The 25,989-nt window shown below is 45.5% G+C and overlaps 1 protein-coding gene across 1 annotated transcript in view; it reads right to left on the reverse strand.

Annotated features, from left to right (window-relative positions):
• Positions 1 to 3,129, reverse strand: part of LOC140069144 (NACHT, LRR and PYD domains-containing protein 12-like) — a 140,363-nt gene extending 137,234 nt beyond the window's left edge. The window contains exon 1 of the mRNA XM_072114514.1: positions 2,944 to 3,129. The gene's annotated coding sequence lies outside the window, so the exon portion shown is untranslated. The remainder of the gene's footprint in view (positions 1 to 2,943) is intronic.
• Between the last annotated feature and the right edge of the window lie 22,860 nt (positions 3,130 to 25,989).

Below are 25,989 nucleotides of genomic sequence, written 5' to 3' on the forward strand. Positions count from 1 at the left end.
GGAGACCTTACCTACGGTTGGTGCAACAAGACAATGACCTTCTTTAACATTGACAGCACAGGTAACCCTGTATTAGCAGTGTCTGATGTGAACGGGATTTGTGGGGAGAGGAGAGTCAGGTCAGGCCTAGAGGCTGGGAAGGTGAGTGTACGGTGATAACACTTGTGTATTCCTTCCTCGTGATCCCCAGGGATAAGGTTGATCAGACACATAAGAAAAGGTAGAGAATCCTAAAGGATTCTGAAGGTCTGAGAGAGAAGCACCTAGATGACAACGTTTATATAGATACAGTGGGAGCACCAAGGGGGGTCCCAGATGAGTACAAGGCCCACAATCAGATATGGGCAGGTCTAGAGTCCATTATTCCCCAGAGAGCTATGAGCAAAGATGTTGATTGGATTGGGTTAACTATTTTTATTGTAATCAACAGAGATTTGTGAATTATATCCGAGATGCTTCCCAGAACCGCATGGCTTTGGACATGATCCTTGCTGAGAAGGGAGGAGTCTGTAAGATGGTGGGAGTGGCTTGTCACATGTACATCCCAGATGACATCGCCCCCTATGGATCCATTACCCATGCTCGTGAAGAGATTGAAGGACTGTCCAGGGACCTCAAGAGAAACTCTGGGGTGGACACTTTGTCCTTCACTTTGTGGTTGGGGGATTGGAAGGGTTTCCTGTAAGTGGGGGTGATATTGGGGATTGTGATTTTGCTCTTGTCACTTATTGCGCGTTGTGTAGTCCCCCTCATCAAGTCCACCATGTCCCAGATGTCCGTCCAAGCGGTAAGAACCACGACAGGAGAAGTGCCCGGAGCGGAGGATGATGCTGCCTGTTTACAAACCTATGGACTATGGGAACTCAGTGATGTGATTTGAGTGTGCGGGCCTGTAACCCCTGAGTGACTGGCCTCCAGGGGATCTGGTGAAGAGGTAACAAGTCCAGCAGGTACGGGCTTAGCCTACCTGTTGGTACCTGGAGCTTGAGGAGGTCGCTCAGGATGGAGTTACAGGCCAGCAAAGCTCAAAGGGGGGAATTGTTAAGGAGGTCGCACTGGTTTCGGACGCCATCTTGACTACTGTCCGCCATCTTAGATACAGCGGCCACCTTGGGGGGGGGGGGTATGCTTCCCTTTTAGAACCTATAGAGTTAAATGTTTTAATTCAGCTATTTTTCTCATTTAAACTGTTGTTTGCCTTTTCACAATATCCTTGGCATTTCTTACTGTCCTTCGGGCCTCTGTATTCTTGTTATTTATTTTGGTTATGAAGAAGCTTCTAGGAGCCATTGTGTAGATAAGCATGGCTGTAAACAAGGCCTAGTCATTTTTCCCAGAATGTGCTGGTACAAAAACATAATGGCCAATAGAATCTAAGTCCTTATCTCCATTCATACAACACCCCTTTGATGACTCTTGTGTCTGATATATATTATGCATTTTGATTATTAAAGGGGAGAAGATCTTGACTAAGAGATTGACATGTCTTGGTCTCTATGTTCAATCAAGGGTTAATTAGGACTCACCTTACAAAAGTCAAGAGGGCTGTTGGGGCCCTGCATAAAAATCCCTAACAAGCAGATAAGAGAGGGGGATATTACCTGGGGGCTGCACAGTGTATACAGAGACCATATAACATGTGACAGGACATATATATATATACAGCAGATAAGAGAGGGGGATTGTTAGGGATTTTTATGCAGGGCCCCAACAGCCCTCTTGACTTTTGTAAGGTGAGTCCTAATTAACCCTTGATTGAACATAGAGACCAAGACATACGTCAATCTCTTAGTCAAGATCTTCTCTCCTTTAATAATGAAAATGCATAATATATATCAGACAGAAGAGTCATCAAAGGGGTGTGAATAGTATACTGCAAAGCTATTGGACATCAGCACATTCTGGGAAAAAAGTGAATTAATTGTGCTCAGTTCTCAGAGACCTTGTACACAGATATTGTTTATACTAGTTTCCTGAGAAGGAGATGATAAGTGGCTCCAGAATCCTAATATCATGTAGCATCGAGGACAGACTGGCTTCTCATTACATGTCACAGGGTATTAGCTGACAGGCAGCAAACAGGTTACATAAAATGAAGTTTGAATCATGACATTAACTTGACAATGGTCAGGGAACATGGCCGCTGTATCTAAGATGGCGGACAGTAGTCAAGATGGCGTCCTAAACCAGTGCGACCTCCTTAACACCATATAACATGTGACAGGACATATATATATATATATATATATATATATATATATATATATATCAGATAAGAGAGGGGGATATTACCTGGAGACTGCACAGTGTGGACAGAGACCATATAACATGTGACAGGACATATATATATATATATATACAGCAGATAAGAGAGGGGGATATTACCTGGAGGCTGCACAGTGTGGACAGAGACCATATAACATGTGACAGGACATATATATATATACAGCAGATAAGAGAGGGGGATATTACATGGAGGCTGCACAGTGTGGACAGAGACCATATAACATGTGACAGGACATATATATATATATACAGCAGATAAGAGAGGGGGATATTACCTGGAGGCCGCACAGTGTATACAGAGACCATATAACATGTGACAGGACATATATATATATATATATATATATATATATATATATATATATACAGCAGATAAGAGAGGGGGATATTACCTGGAGGCTGCACAGTGTATACAGAGACCATATAACATGTGACAGGACATATATATATATACATACAGCAGATAAGAGAGGGGGATATTACCTGGAGGCTGCACAGTGTATACAGAGACCATATAACATGTGACAGGACATATATATATACAGCAGATAAGAGAGGGGGATATTACCTGGAGGCCGTACAGTGTATACAGAGACCATATAACATGTGACAGGACATATATATATATATACAGCAGATAAGAGAGGGGGATATTACCTGGAGGCCGCACAGTGTGGACAGAGACGAGATCTGCAGGGAAATGGCCGCCAGTGAAGTAATGGAGGAAGGATCCGGATAGAAGTTACTTTCGCTTTCAGTTGTGCTGATGATTATGAGGTAAATACTTCTGTCTTAACCCTTTCCCCGCTGAGGTCTGGGACAGGCTGCTCCTCGGGTATTCAGGGCTATCCTCACATTTTTGTAATGTAGACATATAACCAGAATGAGAACATAAATAATGGCACTGACCCTGCAGCCACAGACATCAGAGAACGGACACCGGACGCATCATCACCTCATAGACACCAGCGCCGCCAGGTTGTTCTCATACAAAGCACAACTTTTATTTATTGTGATAAAACATAATGTATTATAACACATTTAAATATAATGTACAGTCTTTACATCATTATAATAGATCTGTAGCCAGGGTCGGAGTAAAGGGGAGCCCTGGGGAAAAAACTGGTGGGAACCCCAATTAATTCCCTTTTTAAGTAAAAGCGTTAAAAAATTCTAATAATATTTCAACAGACTTAATATACCCCTCAGCTGCTGCAGAAGCTCATAATACACCCCTCAGCTGCTGCAGAAGCTCATAATACACCCCTCAGCTGCTGCAGAAGCTCATAATACACCCCTCAGCTGCTGCAGAAGCTCATAATACACCTCTCAGCTGCTGCAGAAGCTCATAATACACCCCTCAGCTGCTGCAGAAGCTCATAATACACCCCTCAGCTGCTGCAGAAGCTCATAATACACCCCTCAGCTGCTGCAGAAGCTCATAATACACCCCTCAGCTGCTGCAGAAGCTCATAATACACCTCTCAGCTGCTGCAGAAGCTCATAATACACCCCTCAGCTGCTGCAGAAGCTCATAATACACCTCTCAGCTGCTGCAGAAGCTCATAATACACCCCTCGGCTGCTGCAGAACATCATAATACACCCCTCAGCTGCTGCTGACCCTCATAATACACCCCTCAGCTGCTGCAGAACATCATAATACACCCCTCAGCTGCTGCAGACCCTCATAATACACCCCTCAGCTGCTGCAGACCCTCATAATACACCCCTCAGCTGCTGCAGACCCTCTTAATACACACCTCAGCTGCTGCAGACCCTCATAATACACACCTCAGCTGCTGCAGACCCTCATAATACACACCTCAGCTGCTGCAGACCCTCATAATACACCCCTCAGCTGCTGCTGACCCTCATAATACACCCCTCAGCTGCTGCAGAAGCTCATAATACACCCCTCAGCTGCTGCAGAAGCTCATAATACACCCCTCAGCTGCTGCAGAACATCATAATACACCCCTCAGCTGCTGCAGACCCTCATAATACACACCTCAGCTGCTGCAGACCCTCATAATACACACCTCAGCTGCTGCAGACCCTCATAATACACACCTCAGCTGCTGCAGACCCTAATAATACACACAGCTGCTGCAGACCCTCATAATACACACCTCTGCTGCTGCAGACCCTCATAATACACACACACAGCGAGCTGCAATGTCCTGTGTGTCCTGACACCTTTCTATCATAGCCAGCAGTGGTCAGGGGTCAGCATGGGTGCTAATATTATATGGCAGTATATGGTAGGATCAATCAGACAACCTATGGTTAAAGTAGCCTAGTGGTCTGCAAAATACCGTATATACTTGTGTATAAGCCGAGTTTTTCAGCACAAAAAATGTGCTAAAAAATCTCACCTCGGAGCCGAGTGGGTGGAGGAAACTGAGAGCGGCATGACGTAGCTGTGCTGCACGCAACTCCTCCCATCCTCCCAGGATGCCCCGCTCTGCAGGCAAGCACGATTCCTGCATGGAAAGGCCCATGTGAGGCTCTGTGAGACTGTAGGGACTTGTAAACTTAGCCCAAAATATTCAGGCTCTTGACCCGGAAATTTTAAATCCTCCAAAATTAAACCAGCCATCAATGGACACCACACCATGTTTCTTCTTGTGGGTATGTGGGGGGGGCCACAGCATTTATTTTTAGAGAAACAATTAATTAATTAATTAAATAACCAATAGAAAAAAATGCAAAATAGTTGGAACAAAATTCATGCCCATCCGGGCCCTTCGCTTCTTCTTGAGCAAAAACCTTTCACCCGAATGGCGTCAGACGTCATGTGGGCACCTTCATCTCGCCTTCGGGCATGTGAAAATCCGCCAATGCTGTGACATCTGAAAGTAAGACAGAAAGAACAGCCAGAAACCGGAAAACCACCTGTAAACGAAAATTAACCCGAGGGCAAGGGTGGGTGGGCGACTTCACACCGCTCGGTCCTGAGGGCAGAAGGAAAGAGGCCCCGCCACGTGCCCCCAATGCTTTTAAACCACCGGGGCGGGCCCCAATAAGCCCGCCCAATCCAGCCCCTTTTTGGGACCGCCTAAAGAAGGGGCCAATCACATTTTAGCCGCCTTCTGCACCATCACCAGAAATCCCCTACAGTCCCCAGCCCCTTCACTATGTGATTTGGGGCTAATGAGAAGCGCATGAAGCTGAGGCGAGACAGCAAGCAGGGGAGAAGTGGACGCTGAGATGCCAGAGGTTCAGCATATGCCGAGACGCTAAAAGATTAACATACAGCTGTAGACTATCTGGGCCACTCATTAAGACTGTTTGTTAAAACCTAAATCTTGCTGCTGTTGGATGTAAATGAGCCGAAGTGCATGACTGTGCACTGAAGTCAAGTTAATATCTACTGCCGCTAGATGTGAATATGGCCCTTTTTGCAGTTGTCATTGGATATAAACGAGTTCCCATATTGCTGTAGATCATTTTGGGCTTATGACGTTGTGATAGAACTGAATCTTGCTGATGTTTACTGCGAACAAGTTTTTATCTCGCCGCAGAGCAACTGGTTTATTCCACACCTTTGTCTGTTGACCTGTTACAGCTGGATGTGAATAATCTATACCAATATTTGGACTATTGTGATAATCGGACTGGTACACCTCTCTCTGAGGTATAGTGTAAAATTGATAATGGCGCCAAAAGCAGATAAAAGTGATAAACGCAGATCACAGGGCACGTCATCACCTAAAGAGAAAGTAATGAATAAGACAGAAAATAAAATTGATAAAATATGGCAATCCCCTCAAACAAGAACTAAAGTCAGTCAAAAAGTAGGAAGTGAAGGAAAAGGAAATGTTAAATCTAACACTGCAGGATCACCAATGGAGGACTCTTCTTCAATGAGTCTGGAGGTGGAGGAAACATATGGTAAAGACGCTATTGTAGAGATTCTATAAGCTATTAAAAAGTGTAATACATCAGTGATGGAGCTGTCGAAACAATTTGATGCAGAGATCACGCTAATTAAAGATGACCTTAAGAAGATCCAGGATAAAATGAAAGATAAGATAAGAGACATGGAGGTCACTAAAAAAGAAGTTGAACTCCTGAAACAGGAGGAAAAGATCCTGCAAAATAAAATCAATGATTTGGAGGATAGATCCCGTAGAGCCAATTTGTGTATAATAGGTCTCCCTGAAGGTGCAGAAGGGAAAAACCCGATGGAATTTATGGAAAAATGGCTGAAATAACAAGCCCCAAAGCAAATAGCGAAGGGGCTGAGGACTGTAGGGGGTGGTTTCAAGCCTTCTGGTAGGCTGGTGGGGCTTGCCCCTTTACTCCTCCCGTGTGAGGTCACAGGAGGGGGTGTTTGGGGGCGGGTAAGGACCCGCCCGGTGGTTTTATAAAGTCCGAGAGCACGTGGGGGGGCCTCTTTCCTTCTGCCCCCTGGACCGAAGAGGCGAGAAGTCTCCCTCCCACCCTGCCCTCTGAATTATTTCTTTTCAGCTCTTCTTTCCTTGGTTCTGGCCGTTTCCTTCTGTTTTCCTACAGTTGTCACAGCGAAGGCGGAAGTTACACAGGCCCTAAGGCGCTGGAAGATGCCCACATGCCGGCTGCAGGGCCGCAGCCGCCATTTCGGGCGAAGTTGGTTCTCAAGATTTTGAAGATGCCAAGCGGGCCTAGCAAGTTGGGAAATGTTTAAATTTATAACGTTATTTAATAATTTATCTTAGTTGTTAATAAACGCTGTGGCCTTCCCACATTACCCAAACATTTAGTTTCCCGGTCTGTTGATGGTTGGTCAGTCTAGGTACACGGTCAAGTACCAGACGGTTGGGTGGTTAGTCTAGGTACACGGTCAAGTACCAGACGGTTGGGTGGTTAGTCTAGGTACACGGTCAAGTACCAGACGGTTGGGTGGTTAGTCTAGGTACACGGTCAAGTACCAGACGGTTGGGTGGTTAGTCTAGGTACACGGTCAAGTACCAAACGGTTGGGTGGTTAGTCTAGGTACACGGTCAAGTACCAGACGGATGGAAGGTTTATCAAAGTACAAGTTCAAGTACCAAACGGTTGGATGGTTTATAAAAGTACAAGTTCAAGTACCAAACGGTTGGATGGTTTATCAAGGTACAGGGGCAAGTACCAAATTTAAGGTTTGGGTTTGTTAATCCCTGCAGTCCAGTGGGGAAGGAATATCCGTCCCCAGCGTTCTGTGCTGAAAGGGCACATAGAGTGCCACATAAACCATATCCTGTGGGGAGCACTCCTAGAAGCCTCTTGGTGAAACTACTGACGACTAGAGACAGAGATGTCATCCTTAGGAAAATGCAGGACAAAGCCGAAGTAACATATGAGGCGGCTAAACTTATGTTTTTCCCTGATTATTCCAAGAACACTCAGGATAAAAGAAAGAGATTTATGGACATTAAGAAGAGATTGTGGAAAGCGGATGTGAAATACTCTCTCCTATTTACTTCTAGGTTGAGAGTAATATATCAAGAGAGAGCCTATTTTTTTGAGACACCAGAGGCGGCTCTAACATGGTTGGAATCCAAAGGACTGTAATAAGCTTGAGGGAAACCGGCTTAGTTGTTAGTTGTCAGAATATATAACTTTTTTGTCTTACTAAAGCTGGGAAAAGGTTATGGAATTATTATATTGCTATGAAGCCTGCAAGGGGTTGGAGGGTGGGAAAATGGAGTAGCGGGGTCCGAGTTTAGAGACCTACACATAATGTGTTGTGGGTCACTTGGATGGGGGACTTCAATTATGAGTACAAAATTTGTAATGTGGAATATTAGAGGTTTCGGAGACCCAATGAAAATAATTGCTATTTTTGACTGTATACAGAAGCATCTACCAGCCATTATCGTGCTGACAGAAACACATTTGACGCAGGATACAGTCGGACGACTGGGGGAAAATTGGGTAGGCCTGCAATATCACTCCTTCCATACCTCATTATCTAGAGGAGTGCGCTTACTAGTTCATCAGAAAATAGATCTGAAAGTATTAGAATCACAGGTAGATGAATATGGGCGATATATATTCCTGGATGGTATTCTTGAAGGATTACGGTGTGTGCTTTCCTTAGTTTATATCCCCCCACTGTATTCCCAAGACATCATGCATAAATTGGTTGTTTTTATGGGAAACGTAAGGATTTCCCCCTCCTGTCCTGTGGTGATTATAACTGTGTAATGAATACGGAAATAGACAGAGTTTCCAGTAAACAGAAGGGGAAGGTAAGAGGGGATGCACCGCTTAAAAAAATTTGTGATGAGATTGGCTTAATAGACGTTTGGCGTCAGAAATATACATAGTAATACACATAAAGGAATGTCTAGAATTGACCTTGTTATGTAACCCTGCCTGTGTCGAGAGAATCAGTAGTATGAAATATGAACCAAATACTATCTCAGATCATTACATAGTTACTGTTGACTTAACCCCTTAACGACTTGGCCATTTTGCACCTTCCTGACACGGCCCTTTTTTTGAAATCTGACATGTGTCAGTTTATCTGGTAATAACTTTGGAACATTTTAATATATCTGGGTGATTTTGAGATTGTTTTTTCGTGACACATTGTACTTCATGTAAGTGGATAAATTAAGGCAATATGTTTAGTATTTATTTATAAAAAAAATGGAAATTTGGTCAAAATTTTGAAAAAAATGATGTTTTCCAAATTCTAAAATTTACACTTTTTGGAAAGTTGGTCATATCACCAAAATAACTTCATAACTAACATTTTCCATATATCTGCTATAACTTGGCATCATTTTTCAAACATTATTTCCTTTTTTTTGGATGTGAGGAGGCTTATAACGTTAGGTGCTATTTTTCAGATTTTCACAAAAATCGTCAAAACCTATTTTTGCAGTGACCAAGTTAGTTAGAAGTCACTTTTTAAGGACTTTATGATAGTACTCCCCCCACAAGTGATACCATTTTAGAAACTGCACCCCTCAAAATATTCAAAACAACCTTTGGAAAGTTAGTTAACCCTTTGAGCATTTCACGAGCGTGAAAAATAAATGAACGTGAAATTACGGAAATCTAATTTTTTTTAACAATATATTCATTGAACACTAAATTTTGCGCCTTCACAAGGGGTTAAAAAGGAAAATGCATCTCAAAATGTTTGGTGCAATTCCTCCTGAGTATTCCAAAACCCACTGTGTCAATATACACTGCTGTACGGGCACAGGGTGGCACTTGGTAGGGAAACAGCGCTGTTCAGTTTTTAGAGAACAAATTTTATTGAAATACTTTCCATGCGTCAGGATACAATTGGAGAGCCCTAGTGGTACAAAACAGAGGGGAACCCCAACAAATGACACCATTTTGGAAAGTACACCCCTTGGAGAATTTAGCAAGGTGTAATATGTGTATGTACCCCTAAAGGTGTATGATCCAATCAGACCCCAAAAAGGAAAAAGGTGAAAATTTTCCCCAAAAAGTCACTTTTACCCCAAATTATTCTAAGCCACAAGTGTCAAAAGATGAAACAATCTCACAAAATGTGTACAACTATTTCTCCTGGATGTAGAATTGCGCCACATGTGCAGATAAAATGTTGTATGGGTACACAGTAGGGCTCAGAAGGGAAAGAGGGATGTGTGTCTTTTAGAAGCCAAATTCGACAGAAATCGTATACATGGGTTAGGGTGCATTTGGAGAGCCCTAGTGGTACAAAACAGAGGGGAACCCCAACAAGTGACACCATTTTGGAAAGCAAACACCTTGGAGAATTTAGCAAGATGTAATATGTGTATGTACCCCTAAAGGTGTATGAGCCAATCAGACCCCAAAAAGGAAAAAGGTGAAAATTTTCCCCAAAAAGTCACTTTTACCCCAAATTATTGTAAGCCACAAGTGTCAAAAGATGAAACAATCCCATAAAATGTGTACAACTATTTCTCCTGGATGTAGAATTGCCCCACATGTGCAGATAAAATGTTGTATGGGTACACAGTAGGGCTCAGAAGGGAAAGAGGGATGTGTGTCTTTTAGAAGCCAAATTTGACAGAAATCATATACATGGGTGAGGGTGCATTTGGAGAGCCCTAGTGGTACAAAACAGAGGGGAACCCCAACAAGTGACACCATTTTGGAAAGCAAACCCCTTGGAGAATTTAGCAAGGTGTAATATGTGTATGTACCCCTAAAGGTGTATGAGCCAATCAGACCCCAAAAAGGAAAAAGGTGAAAATTTTCCCCAAAAAGTCACTTTTACCCCAAATTATTGTAAGCCACAAGTGTCAAAAGATGAAACAATCCCACAAAATGTGTACAACTATTTCTCCTGGATGTAGAATTGCCCCACATGTGCAGATAAAATGTTGTATGGGTACACAGTAGGGCTCAGAAGGGAAAGAGGGATGTGTGTCTTTTAGAAGGCAAATTTGACAGAAATCGTATACATGGGTGAGGGTGCATTTGGAGAGCCCTAGTGGTACAAAACAGAGGGGAACCCCAACAAGTGACACCATTTTGGAAAGCAAACCCCTTGGAGAATTTAGCAAGATGTAATATGTGTATGTACCCCTAAAGGTGTATGAGCCAATCAGACCCCAAAAAGGAAAAAGGTGAAAATTTTCCCCAAAAAGTCACTTTTACCCCAAATTATTGTAAGCCACAAGTGTCAAAAGATGAAACAATCCCACAAAATGTGTACAACTATTTCTCCTGGATGTAGAATTGCCCCACATGTGCAGATAAAATGTTGTATGGGTACACAGTAGGGCTCAGAAGGGAAAGAGGAATGTGTGTCTTTTAGAAGGCAAATTTGACAGAAATCGTATACATGGGTGAGGGTGTATTTGGAGAGCCCTAGTGGTACAAAACAGAGGGGAACCCCAACAAGTGACACCATTTTGGAAAGCAAACCCCTTGGAGAATTTAGCAAGGTGTAATATGTGTATGTACCCCTAAAGGTGTATGAGCCAATCAGACCCCAAAAAGGAAAAAGGTGAAAATTTTCCCCAAAAAGTCACTTTTACCCCAAATTATTGTAAGCCACAAGTGTCAAAAGATGAAACAATCCCACAAAATGTGTACAACTATTTCTCCTGGATGTAGAATTGCCCCACATGTGCAGATAAAATGTTGTATGGGTACACAGTAGGGCTCAGAAGGGAAAGAGGGATGTGTGTCTTTTAGAAGCCAAATTTGACAGAAATCGTATACATGGGTTAGGGTGCATTTGGAGAGCCCTAGTGGTACAAAACAGAGGGGAACCCCAACAAGTGACACCATTTTGGAAAGTACACCCCTTGGAGAATTTAGCAAGGAGTAATATGTGTATGTACCCCTAAAGGTGTATGATCCAATCAGACCCCAAAAAGGAAAAAGGTGAAAAATTTCCCCAAAAAGTCACTTTTACCCCAAATTATTCTAAGCCAAAAGTGTCAAAAGATGAAACAATCCCACAAACTATTTCTCCTGGATGTAGAATCACCCCACATGTGCAGATAAAAGGTATGGGTACGATGTAGAGGGAATGGGGGATGTGTGTCTTTTAGAACCCAGAAATCTTATATATGGGTCAGAGTGCATTTGGAGAGCCCTAGTTTTACCAAAACAGAAGAGAACCCCAACAAGTGACCCCAATTTTGGAAAATACACCCTTGGAAAATGTTTCAAGGTATAATATGTGTATGTACCCCTAAAGGTGTATGATCCAATTAGACCCCAAAAGGAAAAAGGTGAAAATTTTCCCAAAAAAGTCACTTTTACCCCAAATTATTCTAAGCCACAAGTGTCAAAAGATGAAACAACCCCACAAAATGTGTAACCATATTTCTCCTGGATATAGAATCGCCACACATGTGCAGATAAAAGGTATGGGTATGATGTAGAGGGAATGGGGGATGTGTGTCTTTTAGAACCCAGAAATCTTATACATGGGTCAGAGTGCATTTGGAGAGCCCTAGTGTTACCAAAACAGAAGAGAACCCCAACAAGTGACCCCAATTTTGGAAAATACACCCTTGGAAAATGTTTCAAGGTGTAATATGTGTATGTACCCCTAAAGGTGTATGATCCAATTAGACCCCAAATGGAAAAAGGTGAAAATTTTCCCAAAAAAGTCACTTTTACCCCAAATTATTCTAAGCCACAAGGGATAAAAGATGAAACAATACCCCCACATTTGTAAGACTATTTCTCCCAAATGTAGAATTGCCCCACATGTTCATATCAAATGTGATTTGGGTGCAAAGTAGAGGAAAAGAGTGATGTTGGTCTTTTAGAACCCAGAAATCCTTTACATGTGTCAGGAAGCATTTGGAGAGCCCTAGTGGTACAAAACGGAGTAAAACCTAAAAAGTGACCCCTTGAAGAATTGAGCAAGGTGTAATATGTGGTGTAGTGTAATACAAGTGGTGTAGTGAGCATTTTGAACATACAGGTGGTTTTCCCAATATAATGTGCTATGGATGCCCAAGAATTTTTATTAAAATGTTATTACTCAGGAGTTGTATGGTATATCCTGAAACACTCCTTCATGCAGAGGCCAGGTTTCTCAGGGCAGGTTTCGCAATGGTATATAGTGTCTTTCCTAACCCCTCTTTTGGAACAGACTCTGCATCTTTTCTGAGTCCTTCCTTTAGATGCAGTCTGGGGCACTTCACCGGGAAAATGTTGCCCTGGCACAACACGGGGGACATCTAATCCAGAGGTACTGGGGACCTGTCCTTCCTGTCCAAATACTAATGCCTTAATCACCACCTCTTGAAAATGGAGGAATGATACAGCATGGCCTGCACATTGGAACAGCACGTAAGAGTTGTACAGTGCCATCTGTACAATGTACACAGCCAGCTTTTTGTACCATATCTTCGTTTTCCGTAGAGCACTGTACGGCTTCAGCACTTGATCTGACAGATCAACCCCACCCATGTATTTATTGTAAGCCAGGGTGCAGTCTGGTTTAGGGGTAGTGGTGGTGGTACCTCGTACAGGGGTGAGGGTGCTGGAGTTCCCATGAATGGTGGTCAGAACAAGGACATCCCTTTTGTCCTTATACTTTACCAACATCATGTTCTGATTGCAGAGTGCCTTTATGTCCCCCTTTCTAAGTGGCTGCCTAACAAGGGATCCCGGGAGGCCTCTCTGGTTTTTGCGTACAGTGCCGCACGCTACAGTACCTCTGGAGTTTAGGGATTGGAAAAGTGGAATGCTGGTATAAAAGTTATCCACGTAGAGGTGGTAACCTTTATCCAGAAGTTGGTTGCACCAAATCCCACACAAGCTTCCCTGTAACTCCTAGGACAGGGGGGCATTCTGGAGGGGTAATTCGGGTGTCTTTACCCTCATAAATCCTAAACCTATGGGTGTACCCTGTGGTACTCTCACACAACTTGTACATTTTAATTCCGTACCTGGCCCTCTTGCTGGGCACGTACTGGCGGAATTTTAACCTGCCTTTGAAATGTACCAGTGACTCATCTACACAGATGTTTTGTAAAGGGGTGTATGCCTCGGCAAACTTTGAGCCAAAATGGTCGAGGATTGGCCGAATTTTATATAGCCGGTCAAATGATGGGTCACTTTGAGGTGGACATTGTGCATTATCGTTGTAATGCAAAAATTTAAGAATTGCCTCAAAGCGTGGCCGTGTCATTACGGTGCGGTAAATTGGAGTACTGTAGAAAACATCAGTACTCCAATACTGCCTAACCTCTGGTTTTTTAACAATGCCCATGTGGAGCACAAGACCCCAAAACTTCATCATCTCTACTGCATCTACAGGGGTCCACCTAGAAAATGATGAAGTGGGGTTTTGTGCAAAAAATTGTTGGGCATATAAATTTGTCTGTGACACCATGAGATTTAGGAGGTCCTCAGAGAAAAAGAATTTGAAAAAATCAATTTCAGTGAGGCCATCAGTGTCAAAATGAATTCCTGAGCTGCCCACGAACTCAGGAATTTGGGGCACATAATTTTCAGGGGGTGGGTTCCATGATGAATCACTTGCGGGCTGGGGAACATGCTCGGCGGTGGTCCTGGGGCGCCTTCTTGAGGGCCCCTCATCACCAGAGGAAGAGGAAGGGCAGTAGGAGGAGGAGGATGAAAAATAAAGAAATGGGGCATCCTCCCCTTCTGAATCAGTCTCGGCAAGGAAGGCATAAGCCTCCATTGCTGAAAAAGATCTTTGGGATGTATTGGACATTTTTATTGGGGTGGGGTGGGGGTGTGTATAAATGTTGTGCTTTTAACACGTGTAAACTTTATTCAAGGGGGTGTGTATGTTGTGCTTCAACACGTGTGGGGCGATGAAAGAATAGACCGTAACCGTAACTAGAACTTTTACTACAGGAAAAAAAAAATTTACAACAAAAAAAAGCGACAAAAAAAGGAGCAAGTGCTGAGTAGTAAGATACTACTGATCAGCGCTCGGTTGTCGCAGCGCACTCACAAGATGGATTGTGTGCGCAAAAATTATTTAAAAAAAAAACTCTTTTTTACAGCCAAAAAAAGCGACAAAAAAAGGAGCACGTGCTGAACAGTAAGATGCTACTGATCAGCGCTCAGTTGTCGCAGCGCACTCACAAGATGGATTGTGTGTGCAAAAACTATTAAAAAAAAAGCAGCAGTAAAAAATTGGCACTGTGCAAGCACAAGTGCCAACCAGTGATGTGTGTCACCGATCTGCACTTGGCGGTCACAGGACACACAAAACTGAGCAAAAAACAAAAAAAAAAACCCTCCTGTATAAAAAAAAAGCTGAAGCTAAAGCTGATCAGTGATGCAAGTCACTGATCAGTGCCCAGCTTACAGGATGCAACCACGAAGGTGGTGCAGGGGAAAATACGAGAAAAAAAAAAACTGCGACCAAAAAATGAGCACACGTGCTCGGCGTCGCAGGACGCACACAGGGAAGGGGTGGAAGGGATCAGGAACAGGGATAGATGTAGGGAAATTAGGGATCACACAAAAAAAAAAAAAATAAGATCACACAGAAGTGAGATCTTACTGAAGTAGTCACAGCAGCAATTGAGGATCACACTGGTGGTGCCCAGAAAGGTGCCAGCCAGCAATTCTAGAGGGTCCAGCAACACAGGTGGGTGATATACACTGTTCTGCACGCTGTCTCACACTAGAATGAGACGTGCAGTGATCACTAATTTGAACCTCCCACCTGAAATCCGATTGGCCGATCTGTACAGATCGGCCAATCGGATGTCTAAGGGAGGTGGCATGATGCCACCAGACATGCCCCCTAATGATGATGATTGGTGCTGTCCTAGACAGCACCAATCATCATCCTGTGTTAACTAGCATGACCCCCTGGTGACGTATACTGCTGCTATTGGTCGGTCGCATCGACCAGCCAATAGCAGCGATCGTGGACGAGGGGGGGGGGGGCGAAACCCCTCTGTACCACGAGGCAAGATGTCGGCTGTCAGGGACAGCCGCCATCTTGTCCCGATCGCCGTGTCTCTAGACACGGCGATCGGTAATAGCTGTGCCATGCACCTTTCCAGCGCTATCGGCTGGTCTGAACTGACCAGCCGATAGCATCGATCGTGAACCGGGGAGTGCGGCGAAACCCCTCTGGTCCATGAGGCAAGGTGGCTGGCTGTCAGGGACAGCCGCCATCTTGCCGCGATCACCGTGTCTGCAGACACGGTGATCGGTACATCGCGCGCCGTAGTACTACGGCGCGCGTCAGGAAGTCACTTCCCGCTGCGCCGTACTAGTACGGCGCGCGTCGTGAAGGGGTTAAGGACGGGACGAGATAGGGAGGCCATTACTATTCCCTTCAGAGTGAATGCATACTGGTTAACTATATTGGATGATGTAATCACAAAAGGGGGTGTAGCACAGCCAGATAGTGTTCGAGCCAATGCACAAATAATAACATGAAAATACCACAAGGAAAGAATGCATTCAAAGGCTCATGTAAAGTACAAAAACTTATATCTAAGTTTATTCCAAAAAGTTAATCATGACAGACAATCAAAAATACACACATTTAAAATCATTTAAAAATACTATGTACATGAATTCATACAGTCACCCGGTTTGGTGAACTGTAAACAACCCCCTGACCAACACTGAATAAGTGATCCAAGGCCTGCCTGACTGCCCGACAGTGAAGTAAATGCTATATTGCTCGATGCCCAAAAGTAAAAAAGGTCCCCTAAAGATGTAAACATGCCAGATGAATTGTACCAACCTCGGGACCCATAAGAAGGTCAGGCAGTATTGCTACAAGGTAAGCATGACAGGAAAGAACTAGGTATGGAGGAGAGGAAGAATAGCTACAATCAGTAGGGTTTCAGCGGCGGACCTGCAAGCAGTCTAGGGAGGCTCAGGTGGACAGGGGTGACGGGCTCCCCACGCGTTTCGTCGTATAAAAACGACTTCCTTAGGGGTGTGTAGCCCAAGACAAGTGCGGCTCACCTTATATACAGACCCTGCATCAAGTGAAATGCCACTTGCGGCGTTCTGCTACAGTGACGGCCCAAGACCGGAAGTAGATCCGGATAACCGAAAGTGATGTCTACACGCATGCGCAGCCCCGGCCGGGGATTAGTAGTTGCACAGGTAACCATGGAAACACAATGACTCATCCAAGTATCACAATGGAGATAGTTGCCGAAGTGTAAGACGCTCAAGAGAGCAAGTATGAAAGGACGCCTGGGTTTAAAGTAATAAGGGCAATCAAAATTTACAAATCCATAGTACGATCAGATGGTTGATGAGAAACTATTACATGTATTGTATAGATTATAGAGCTGCCCATGCCAGACATTTATTTTGGCAACAATCACAAATGATGCAGGGACTGTAAAAAGGCGAGTGAGGCAATCATTCAAATACAATCAGCTATTACATTCAGATTGCGTGCAATGAGCGTCTGTCTATGCGGAGCTTCAATTCCCCATATAATATTCAATTTAGTCATTGAGTAAGAAGCAACCATAATAACAAATAAAGCACAAATTGTCAACATAGTATTCCTATAAAGTACAATAATGAATTAGCATATAGCAAGACACGGGAGCAACAGGAGAGGTCTACGAAAGATTCTTTCTCTCATGGTGGTCATATTAGAGACCGCATGTCGACATGAAACAGCAAGAGAAAGTCAAATCACAACACAAAAGGTACATTTGGAGGGTGGTACATATTGAATTGCAGGGTCAAGACCATGAGAAACTTATCAAGAAATATAATATACAGTCAAAAATGGGGGATGGATCTTCGCAAGAGTAGTCTCACAATGAAGATGAATAAAAAGGGTGGAACATCGTGAATAAATCTCACACCCAGGAAAGGTAAGTATGCAGGCCATTCAGTTGGAAGAGCACGTCACATCCGAGAGGTTCAGTCCAAGTGGATTAAGTATGCAGGGTAAATAAGTAGTTATGCCACATAACCTAAAAAAAGTATATGTCAAAATCTTATTAATGTGCATTATAAAAATTCTATGTGTTAGTGAATAAAGGTATCCGGACAGGGCTGGAAGTATCCGACAAACATAGAGAGCAAGAGTGATACAGTATAAGTATTTTGTTGCCAAATAAGGCTGCATGAGTGCCAAGTGTAACAGTTAGCACTGTTATAAGTGCAAAGTTTGAAGTGAAGAAGAAAGTTGCAGGGAAATAAGTGTAAAAAAGTGGATTGACCGATGGATATGTGACCTGTGAGTGCAAACATGTAGGGGACCTTAAGGGTCCAAACTACTGGGGGTGGGGGAATGTCACCCGTTGACGTGATAAAAACACTGTGAAGGAACAGAAAAATGTGATAATAATGTTGAGTGAGTGAGTGCTATATGTATGCCATGAGTGAACTGAAGACCCACGGAACCAAGGATAAATAAGATAAAAACAAAATTTTGTAACTTGTGACAATAACTTACCCACTGCATAATACAAGCGAGGGTCCTGAAGATCTCACACCATATCTAAGCGAAGGAGAATCATCATCTTTGCTTGTAAAAACCTTGTGAGAAGTGGTTATGCTAATTCATTATTGTACTTTATAGGAATACTATGTTGACAATTTGTGCTTTATTTGTTATTATGGTTGCTTCTTACTCAATGAGTAAATTGAATATTATATGGGGAATTGAAGCTCCGCATAGACAGACGCTCATTGCACGCAATCTGAATGTAATAGCTGATTGTATTTGAATGATTGCCTCACTCGCCTTTTTACAGTCCCTGCATCATTTGTGATTGTTGCCAAAATAAATGTCTGGCATGGGCAGCTCTATAATCTATACAATACATGTAATAGTTTATCATCAACCATCTGATCGTACTATGGATTTGTAAATTTTGATTGCCCTTATTACTTTAAACCCAGACTTGCTCTCTTGAGCGACTTACACTTCGGCAACTATCTCCATTGCGTCACTTGGATGAGTCACAGTGTTTCCATGGTTACCTTTGCAACTACTACCTGTGCAGAACACTTTTGTAGCTGATGTCTGTGTCTCTGTGTATTAGGAGGATGCAGCATGTCAGCAGATGCAGCACACACACTAGCAATGCTTTACTATACATTACACACAGACATGAGCAGGGGGAGGAGAGGGGAGGGGGAACAGGGGTGACATCACTGCCTCTGACCATGTGACCCGCCTCATTTACATAAGAAATGATGATTTTACAATGATTAATGTATGAAATAACTAGATAAAGGCTGGGATGGGATCCTTGTGAGCTGCTCCAACAGGTAGAGGTGACAGGACTAGTGGCAGAGACCTAATGACAGGTGTCCTTTAACTCCTTGGGTAAGTGTGATCAGGAGGACACCAAACTCATAAAGCTTTTGTTCAGTTTTTATATAAAAAATGAAAACCTTTGGTACAAAAAAACATATGTCTTAAAGGGGTTTTCCCACGAAGGCAAGTTAGGCCCTATCCACGGGATAGGGTCTAACTTACTGATCAGTGGGGTCTCAGTGCTGAGGGGTCCGTCCCAACCTTTTCTTACTGTATTTGCAGACCGTAAGGCCCCTTCTACACGAGCAGGTAGAAGGTAGCAAGTAGGGGACTGACTGTACCTGAAACCTGTTAAGGACACACATGTACCTTGAGCAGTCCTTAAAGGACATCTATCACCAGATTAAGGATTGTAAACCAAGCACACGGACATACTGGTGTGCGCCCCCTCTGGCAGCATCTGCTCTTCTCTTAGCTTCTTATTCCTTGGTTTTTGGTTTTTTTTTAAAGTCTTTTAAAATTATGCAAATGAGCCTGCATGAAGACCTTAGGCTCCATAGGAGTTATTGGAACCTGAAGCCTCTCAGACTAATTTGCATAATTTTTAAAGCCCTTTTTTTCTTAAAAACAAGGGCATAACAACCTTAAAAAAGAGCAGATCCTGCCAGAGGGGGCGCACACCAGTATGTCTGTATGTTTGGTTTACAATCCTTGATCTGGTGATAGATGTCCTTTAAGAGGTTAATAACAAGCCCCAAAGCAAATAGCGAAGGGGCTGAGGACTGTAGGGGGTGGTTTCAAGTCTTCTGGTAGGCTGGTGGGGCTTGCCCCTTTACCCCTCCCGTGTGAGGTCACAGGAGGTGGTGTTTGGGGGCGGGTAAGGACCCGCCCGGTGGTTTTATAAAGTCCGAGAGCACGTGGGGGGGCCTCTTTCCTTCTGCCCCCTGGACCGAAGAGGCGAGAAGTCAGAGACCCCTCTGCAAATACCCAGCATGGCTTCCCTAGAAGCCCTGCTGCGGGGTCGGTTCAAGAAGCGGACGTCCCTGAAGAGGACACCCATCTCTCTGGATCGAATCCTCCTGCAGTGGCTTCCACCCTGGAGGGTACAGCCACCACCCCCCGCCCGGCGGCCCGCCACCCTGTCACCACCACCCACCCAGTGCTCCTCACCTCCTCCACGGGAGCAGCTGGCAGAAGATGGAGGACGTCCCCTGAGGAAGATCAGGCCTCCTGTCCGCCTGAGCCCAGGATCTCCAGCACCAGCCAGGAAGCGCGGCCCGGGCCAGAAGAAGATGGCGTCGCCTGGACCACGTGGGACACCGTCTGCCCCAGAGGATCGTCGGGGGATCCCTGCTGTGTAGGCCACAAGGGGTAAGCGCTTTCCATCCCCTGCCTGCTCCCCTGCCCTCCATCCCAGCGCTGCTGCCTGCTCCCCTGCCCTCCATCCCAGCGCTGCTTCCAGCTCCCCTGCCCTCCATCCCAGCGCTGCTGCCTGCTCCCCTGCCCTCCATCCCAGCGCTGCTGCCAGCTCCCCTGTTCTTCATGCCAGCGCTGCTGCCTGCTCCCCTGCCCTGCACCCCAGCGCTGCTGCCTGCTCCCCTGCCCTCCATCCCAGCGCTGCTGCCTGCTCCCCTGTTCTTCATGCCAGCGCTGCTGCCCGCTCCTCTGCCCTGCACCCCAGCGCTGCGGCCCGCTCATCCTCTCACCCTGCCAGTATGTCGCGGCAGCGCTCCCTTCCCCGCTCCCAGCTCCGGTCTCCTCACGTCCAGGCCAGGCCCCGGCCTGAAATTTCACCCAGCCCCGATGTGCGGCCTCCCGAGCATCCGGCCGGCAAAGCGACCCCCCCCCCCTCCACACCTCCGCGGCGCCCGCGCTCCCGCTCCCCCCAGCGCTCACCTCTCCTCCAGTGCCAATTGGAGCCTGCGGCCTACGCGTTCGGGCCTACGATGAGCCCATGCGCCCTCCTTGGCAGCGATCCTCCTCTCCATCCCCTCTCTCGCGGGCCGGCCCTCACACAGTCCTTCCGGCACTCCCAGGGACCCTCCCCCGCCGCGCGGCAGGTTTCAGGCCTGCTCGCCATCCAGGCCCGGGCCTACACTCCATACAGCCCTGGGCCTGCTACCAGGCCTCGGGCCTACTCCACAGCCTACCCCACAGCCAGGGCCTACTCTCCTGCCAGGGCCTACTCCCCAGACAGCCCCAGCCCCCCCCCCCTCCTGTCACATACCCCCCCAACCCACTCAGCAGATCACCAGCCTGGGTCCCGGCTCCCCCCCCCCATGCCCCCAGGCGGAGCCAACACCACAGTCCTGGTTCCCTGGGCAGCTCCTTTCCCTTCTCCTCCCCTATTCCCCCGAGTCCTCTCTGCATACTCTTATGCGGTAGAGACCTCTATGCACCACAGATCCCCGTCCTACAAGCAGCAACGGCCCAGCAGAATGGACTCACAGAGGCCATGCCGCAGGCGGGCTGCCGATACCGGCCCCGAGCTCATCTCACCAGACCGCAGCCGCCATCACGGAGGACGCCGCGGACACTACAGCAGCCCATCGTCACCGGGTTCCAGTGGCCGCGAGGCGGTGCACTCACACACCCGCATCTGTCACCGAGACTACCGACAACGCCGCAGAGACTCCCCTCCCCGCCTGACCAAGCTCTCCAGGCGGACATCAGCATCCAGCAACTCACCAGGAATCTGCAGACAGATCTTCAGCTCATCTACAGCCACCGCAGTCCCAGAAGTCATCCCGTCATGGCAGCCAAGGTTCTCAAGCTCCACCTTGCAGCTCTGACATCATCAAGCAACCACCTCAACGCATCACTTCAGCTTCTGAACATCACCAACCATCTGATCAAGACAAAGCACAGTCTTCTCATCAGGACAAGTCAGCTCCACCAGAGAAGACTTCATCCGGTGAGTTCAGTGGCCTCCCCTCATGGTTGGCCATTACCTCCTCACACAAGAGCACAGAGGTCATCACACAAGAACACAGAGGTCATCACGTCCATTACCACCTCACACAAGAACACAGAGGTCATCACGTACATTACCACCTCACACAAGAACACATCACGTCCATTAGATCACTACTCACACAATTAGAAGGCAATCATGATACACCTGTGGGCGTAGGGAAGTTAGCTAACGCAGGACAGAGTAAAACATTTAGGGACACCATGTTCTGCAGGGTAGCTCCCCTATTTGTATGGTAACACATTTAGGGATCACAGCCCCGGGACTGCTAGTGCCCGGGGCTGCGTGATTCTCTTTCCAGGAGCCAGGTCCGTGCCCTCTGGCAGGACCTGGCTGTAACACACTGAGCATGTGCAGTGCAATACATGTATTACACTGTGTAAGGTGAAGAATAGCTTGAACAGGCGATCAGTGGATTGCTTGATTAAGCTTACCGGTAAAAGGGATTAAAAAAAAAAAAAAAAAGTTATGTGCACCAAAATGGTATCAATTGAAAAGACAACTCAACACTATCAACGTAATCGTAGTGACCTATTGAATAAAGATTATATAGTATTGTTAGTGTACAAAAAGGAGGGAATCCAAAATTGACAATTTTCTTTTCACCCATACATTCAAGAGTTAATAAAATCTCATCAATAAGCTTATGACCCACTAAAATGAAGTATTTGTAAAGTGCATCTTATGTCGCAAAAAATAAGTCCTTATATTTCCAAATTGCCAAAAAAATAAAGATTGTATAGCCAATAAAAAGTGACAATAAATAATCTGCTCTGAATGGCGCAGCTTCCCTTCGATGCCCTGGCGTGTGCCCATACAGCAGGTTACCACCACATATGGGGTATTACTATACTCGGGAGAGATTGGGGGATCAAACTTTGTGGAGCGTTTTGGTATTTTATCCACTGAGAATTCGTACATTTTTTGAGAAACACATTGGGGCAAATTTACTTACCCGGTCCATTCGCGTTCCAGCGGCGGCTTCTCCGCTCTGGATTCGGGTCCGGCCGGGATTTAATAAGGTAGTTCTTCCGCCGTCCACCAGGTGGCGCTGCTGCGCTGAAAGTAAACTCATCGCGCCGGAATGCACCGAGCTGGACCAGGTGAAGGTAAGCGGTCCTTATGCGACACATTTTCGGTTTTTAAATGCGGCGGTTTTTCCGAATACGTCGGGTTTTTCGTTCGGCCACGCCCCCCGATTTCCGTCGCGCGCATGCCAGCGCCGATGCGCCACAATCCGATCGCGTGCGCCAAAATCCCGGGGCAATTTAAGTACAAGCGGCGCAAAACGGAAATATTCGGGTAACACGTCGGGAAAACGCGAATCGGGCCCTTAATAAATGACCCCCATTAATTTAGCCAAAAAATATGCACTTTCCAAATTGTATCCGATTTTGTTTTAACCCCCGTAAAACAATTAAAGGGTTAACAAACGTCATAAAAGTTATTTCGCATACATTGAAGGGTGTAGTTTCTATAATGGGGTAATTTATGGGGTTTACTTTTATTTAGGTCTCTCAAAGTGATTTGAAACCTGAGCAGGTCCCACAATAGCAGGATTATGCGTTTTATGAAAATGTGAAAAATCGCACCCAACGTTCAAAGCCCCAAAACATCCTACAAAAATAAGAGGATGCATAAAAAACCACGGAGACATAAAGAAGACATCCGGTTAATGTTAGTTACTAAGTTTGTTTTTGCGGTTATGACTATGTATGGTAAAAGTAGAACATTTTTGAAGTGCGAAAATCGATAATTTTTCCAAATTTTCACCAAATATCTGATTTTCTCATAAATAAATGCAAATCATACCACCTTCTCACCCCATCCACTGCATCAGGATAGCCACCAGCCCACCGCAATGTTGGTTAAATGCGGTAGTTTAATTTCTTTCAATCCGGTATTAGCACTGGAGAAGGTTGGGAAGAGGTTTCCCCAGGTAGGACGGCCGGTCCCTTATAGAACCGCCAGGCTTAGTTCCCAAAAGGAGCCCGGAAAGTTCAGATTAATGGACCACCTGTCTTTTCCCAAGGGTCCATCGGTCAATGACGCTATATAGGAGGTGGTGGCGGTTACGTACGTCTCCTTTGATAGGGCGGTTGACTTAGTGCAGAGAAGGATGGAACGGTCCAAAACTTTCCATATCTAGTTGCGAACTTTTGCGGTTTCGGTCCCTGGTTTTGGGTAAATGCAGTAACTTAAAGTCGGTAAAGGATAATCCTGGGTAGCACAAAAGGCACATCCCACCCCGGATAACTAGTCCCTTGAAGGAAGTCTTGTGGGTTTTGCAGGCATGTCTTCGAGCAGTTAATGGGTCGGGCATCCAAGTCACAGCTGCCTTAAGGAGAGCAAGGAAAGTCCTGATTATCACAATACCTGATGTCCCTGGGAGGAGTGACGTATAGGCATGAGAATCTGCAGGGGATAACCGCCATCTCTTATTATGCGACGGGGTCCATCTCAATTCCATTGAGGTGAATATTTTCGAATATTTTCCTTCTCGGCCTGCGGGAGCAGGCTGAGAGGTCCATGGCCTTGGTCTGTGTGGGGGGTCGCAGCCGGTGGTAGGAGGGAGGAGGCTGCTCCGTGGCGGAAGTTACACAGGCCCTAAGGCGCTGGAAGATGCCCACATGCCGGCTGCAGGGCCGCAGCCGCCATTTCGGGCGAACTTGGTTCTCAAGATTTTGAAGATGCCAAGCGGGCCTAGCAAGTTGGGAAATGTTTTAATTTATAACGTTATATAATAATTTATATTAGTTGTTAATAAACGCTGTGGCCTTCCCACATTACCCAAACATTTAGTTTCCCGGTCTTTTGATGGGCGGTTAGTCTAGGTACACGGTCAAGTACCAGACGGTTGGGTGGTTAGTCTAGGTACACGGTCAAGTACCAGACGGTTGGGTGGTTAGTCTAGGTACACGGTCAAGTACCAGACAGTTGGGTGGTTAGTCTAGGTACACGGTCAAGTACCAGATGGTTGGGTGGTTAGTCTAGGTACACGGTCAAGTACCAAACGGTTGGGTGGTTAGTCTAGGTACACGGTCAAGTACCAGACGGCTAGGTGTTTAGTCTAGGTACACGGTCAAGTACCAGACGGCTGGGTGTTTAGTCTAGGTACACGGTCAAGTACCAGACGGCTGGGTGTTTAGTCTAGGTACACGGTCAAGTACCAGACGGATGGAAGGTTTATCAAAGTACAAGGTCAAGTACCAGACGGATGGAAGGTTTATCAAAGTACAAGGTCAAGTACCAGACGGTTGGATGGTTGATCAAGGTACAAGGTCAAGTACCAAACGGTTGGATGGTTGATCAAGGTACAGGGGCAAGTACCAAATTTAAGGTTTGGGTTTGTTAATCCCTGCAGTCATACTGATTCCAGGAACAGTCCAGCATATAACAAGCCTCAGGCCCCATTCACACATTGCAGTTATTGATTTGTTTTAATTCCATTTAAAAAACGCAACAGGGAGGGGCTCATTCCAGATCAAAAGTGTTTCAGTATAAAGACATAAGTGTTCTGACAAAGCCCCTGCCTTTTGTGTTTTCCAATGCAGTTAAAACTCATCAAAAAACAAAAAGTGTGCACGGGGCCTGAGGCTTGTTTTCTGCAGGATTGTTGTACACGTCCCCATTCACTTCTATGGGCTCCTGCACATGGATGTGAATTTCACAGCCCTGTTTATGAGCCGACTGCCTGAGCTGCAAATGACAGAGCAGGTCCTAACCATGTTCACGTTTCAGGCCATTACTATGTACTTACATCCCAATGATAAGCCACCCTCATACAATTCCATGGGACCCTTGTTTCCATCCCAAGAACTGCACAAGTGTAGTGTGCAGGAAGCCTGAGGCTTTTTTTTGTTGCAGAAATTGAAAGTTTGTCTGCTGAATGGCAAAAAGACCTGCATTCAAACGGAAAAGGAACAGATCGTCTTTCCAAAGCGTTGGATACGCAACAAAACACGCAATGTGTGAACATGGCCACAGGCTGCATTCACACCTTGCATTTGCAGCACGTTCAGAAACGCAATGAAAATATACATGGGGGTGGCTCACACGTATCC

The sequence above is a fragment of the Engystomops pustulosus genome, chromosome 7 (assembly GCF_040894005.1).
Source record: "Engystomops pustulosus chromosome 7, aEngPut4.maternal, whole genome shotgun sequence".
Lineage (NCBI taxonomy): Eukaryota > Metazoa > Chordata > Amphibia > Anura > Leptodactylidae > Engystomops > Engystomops pustulosus.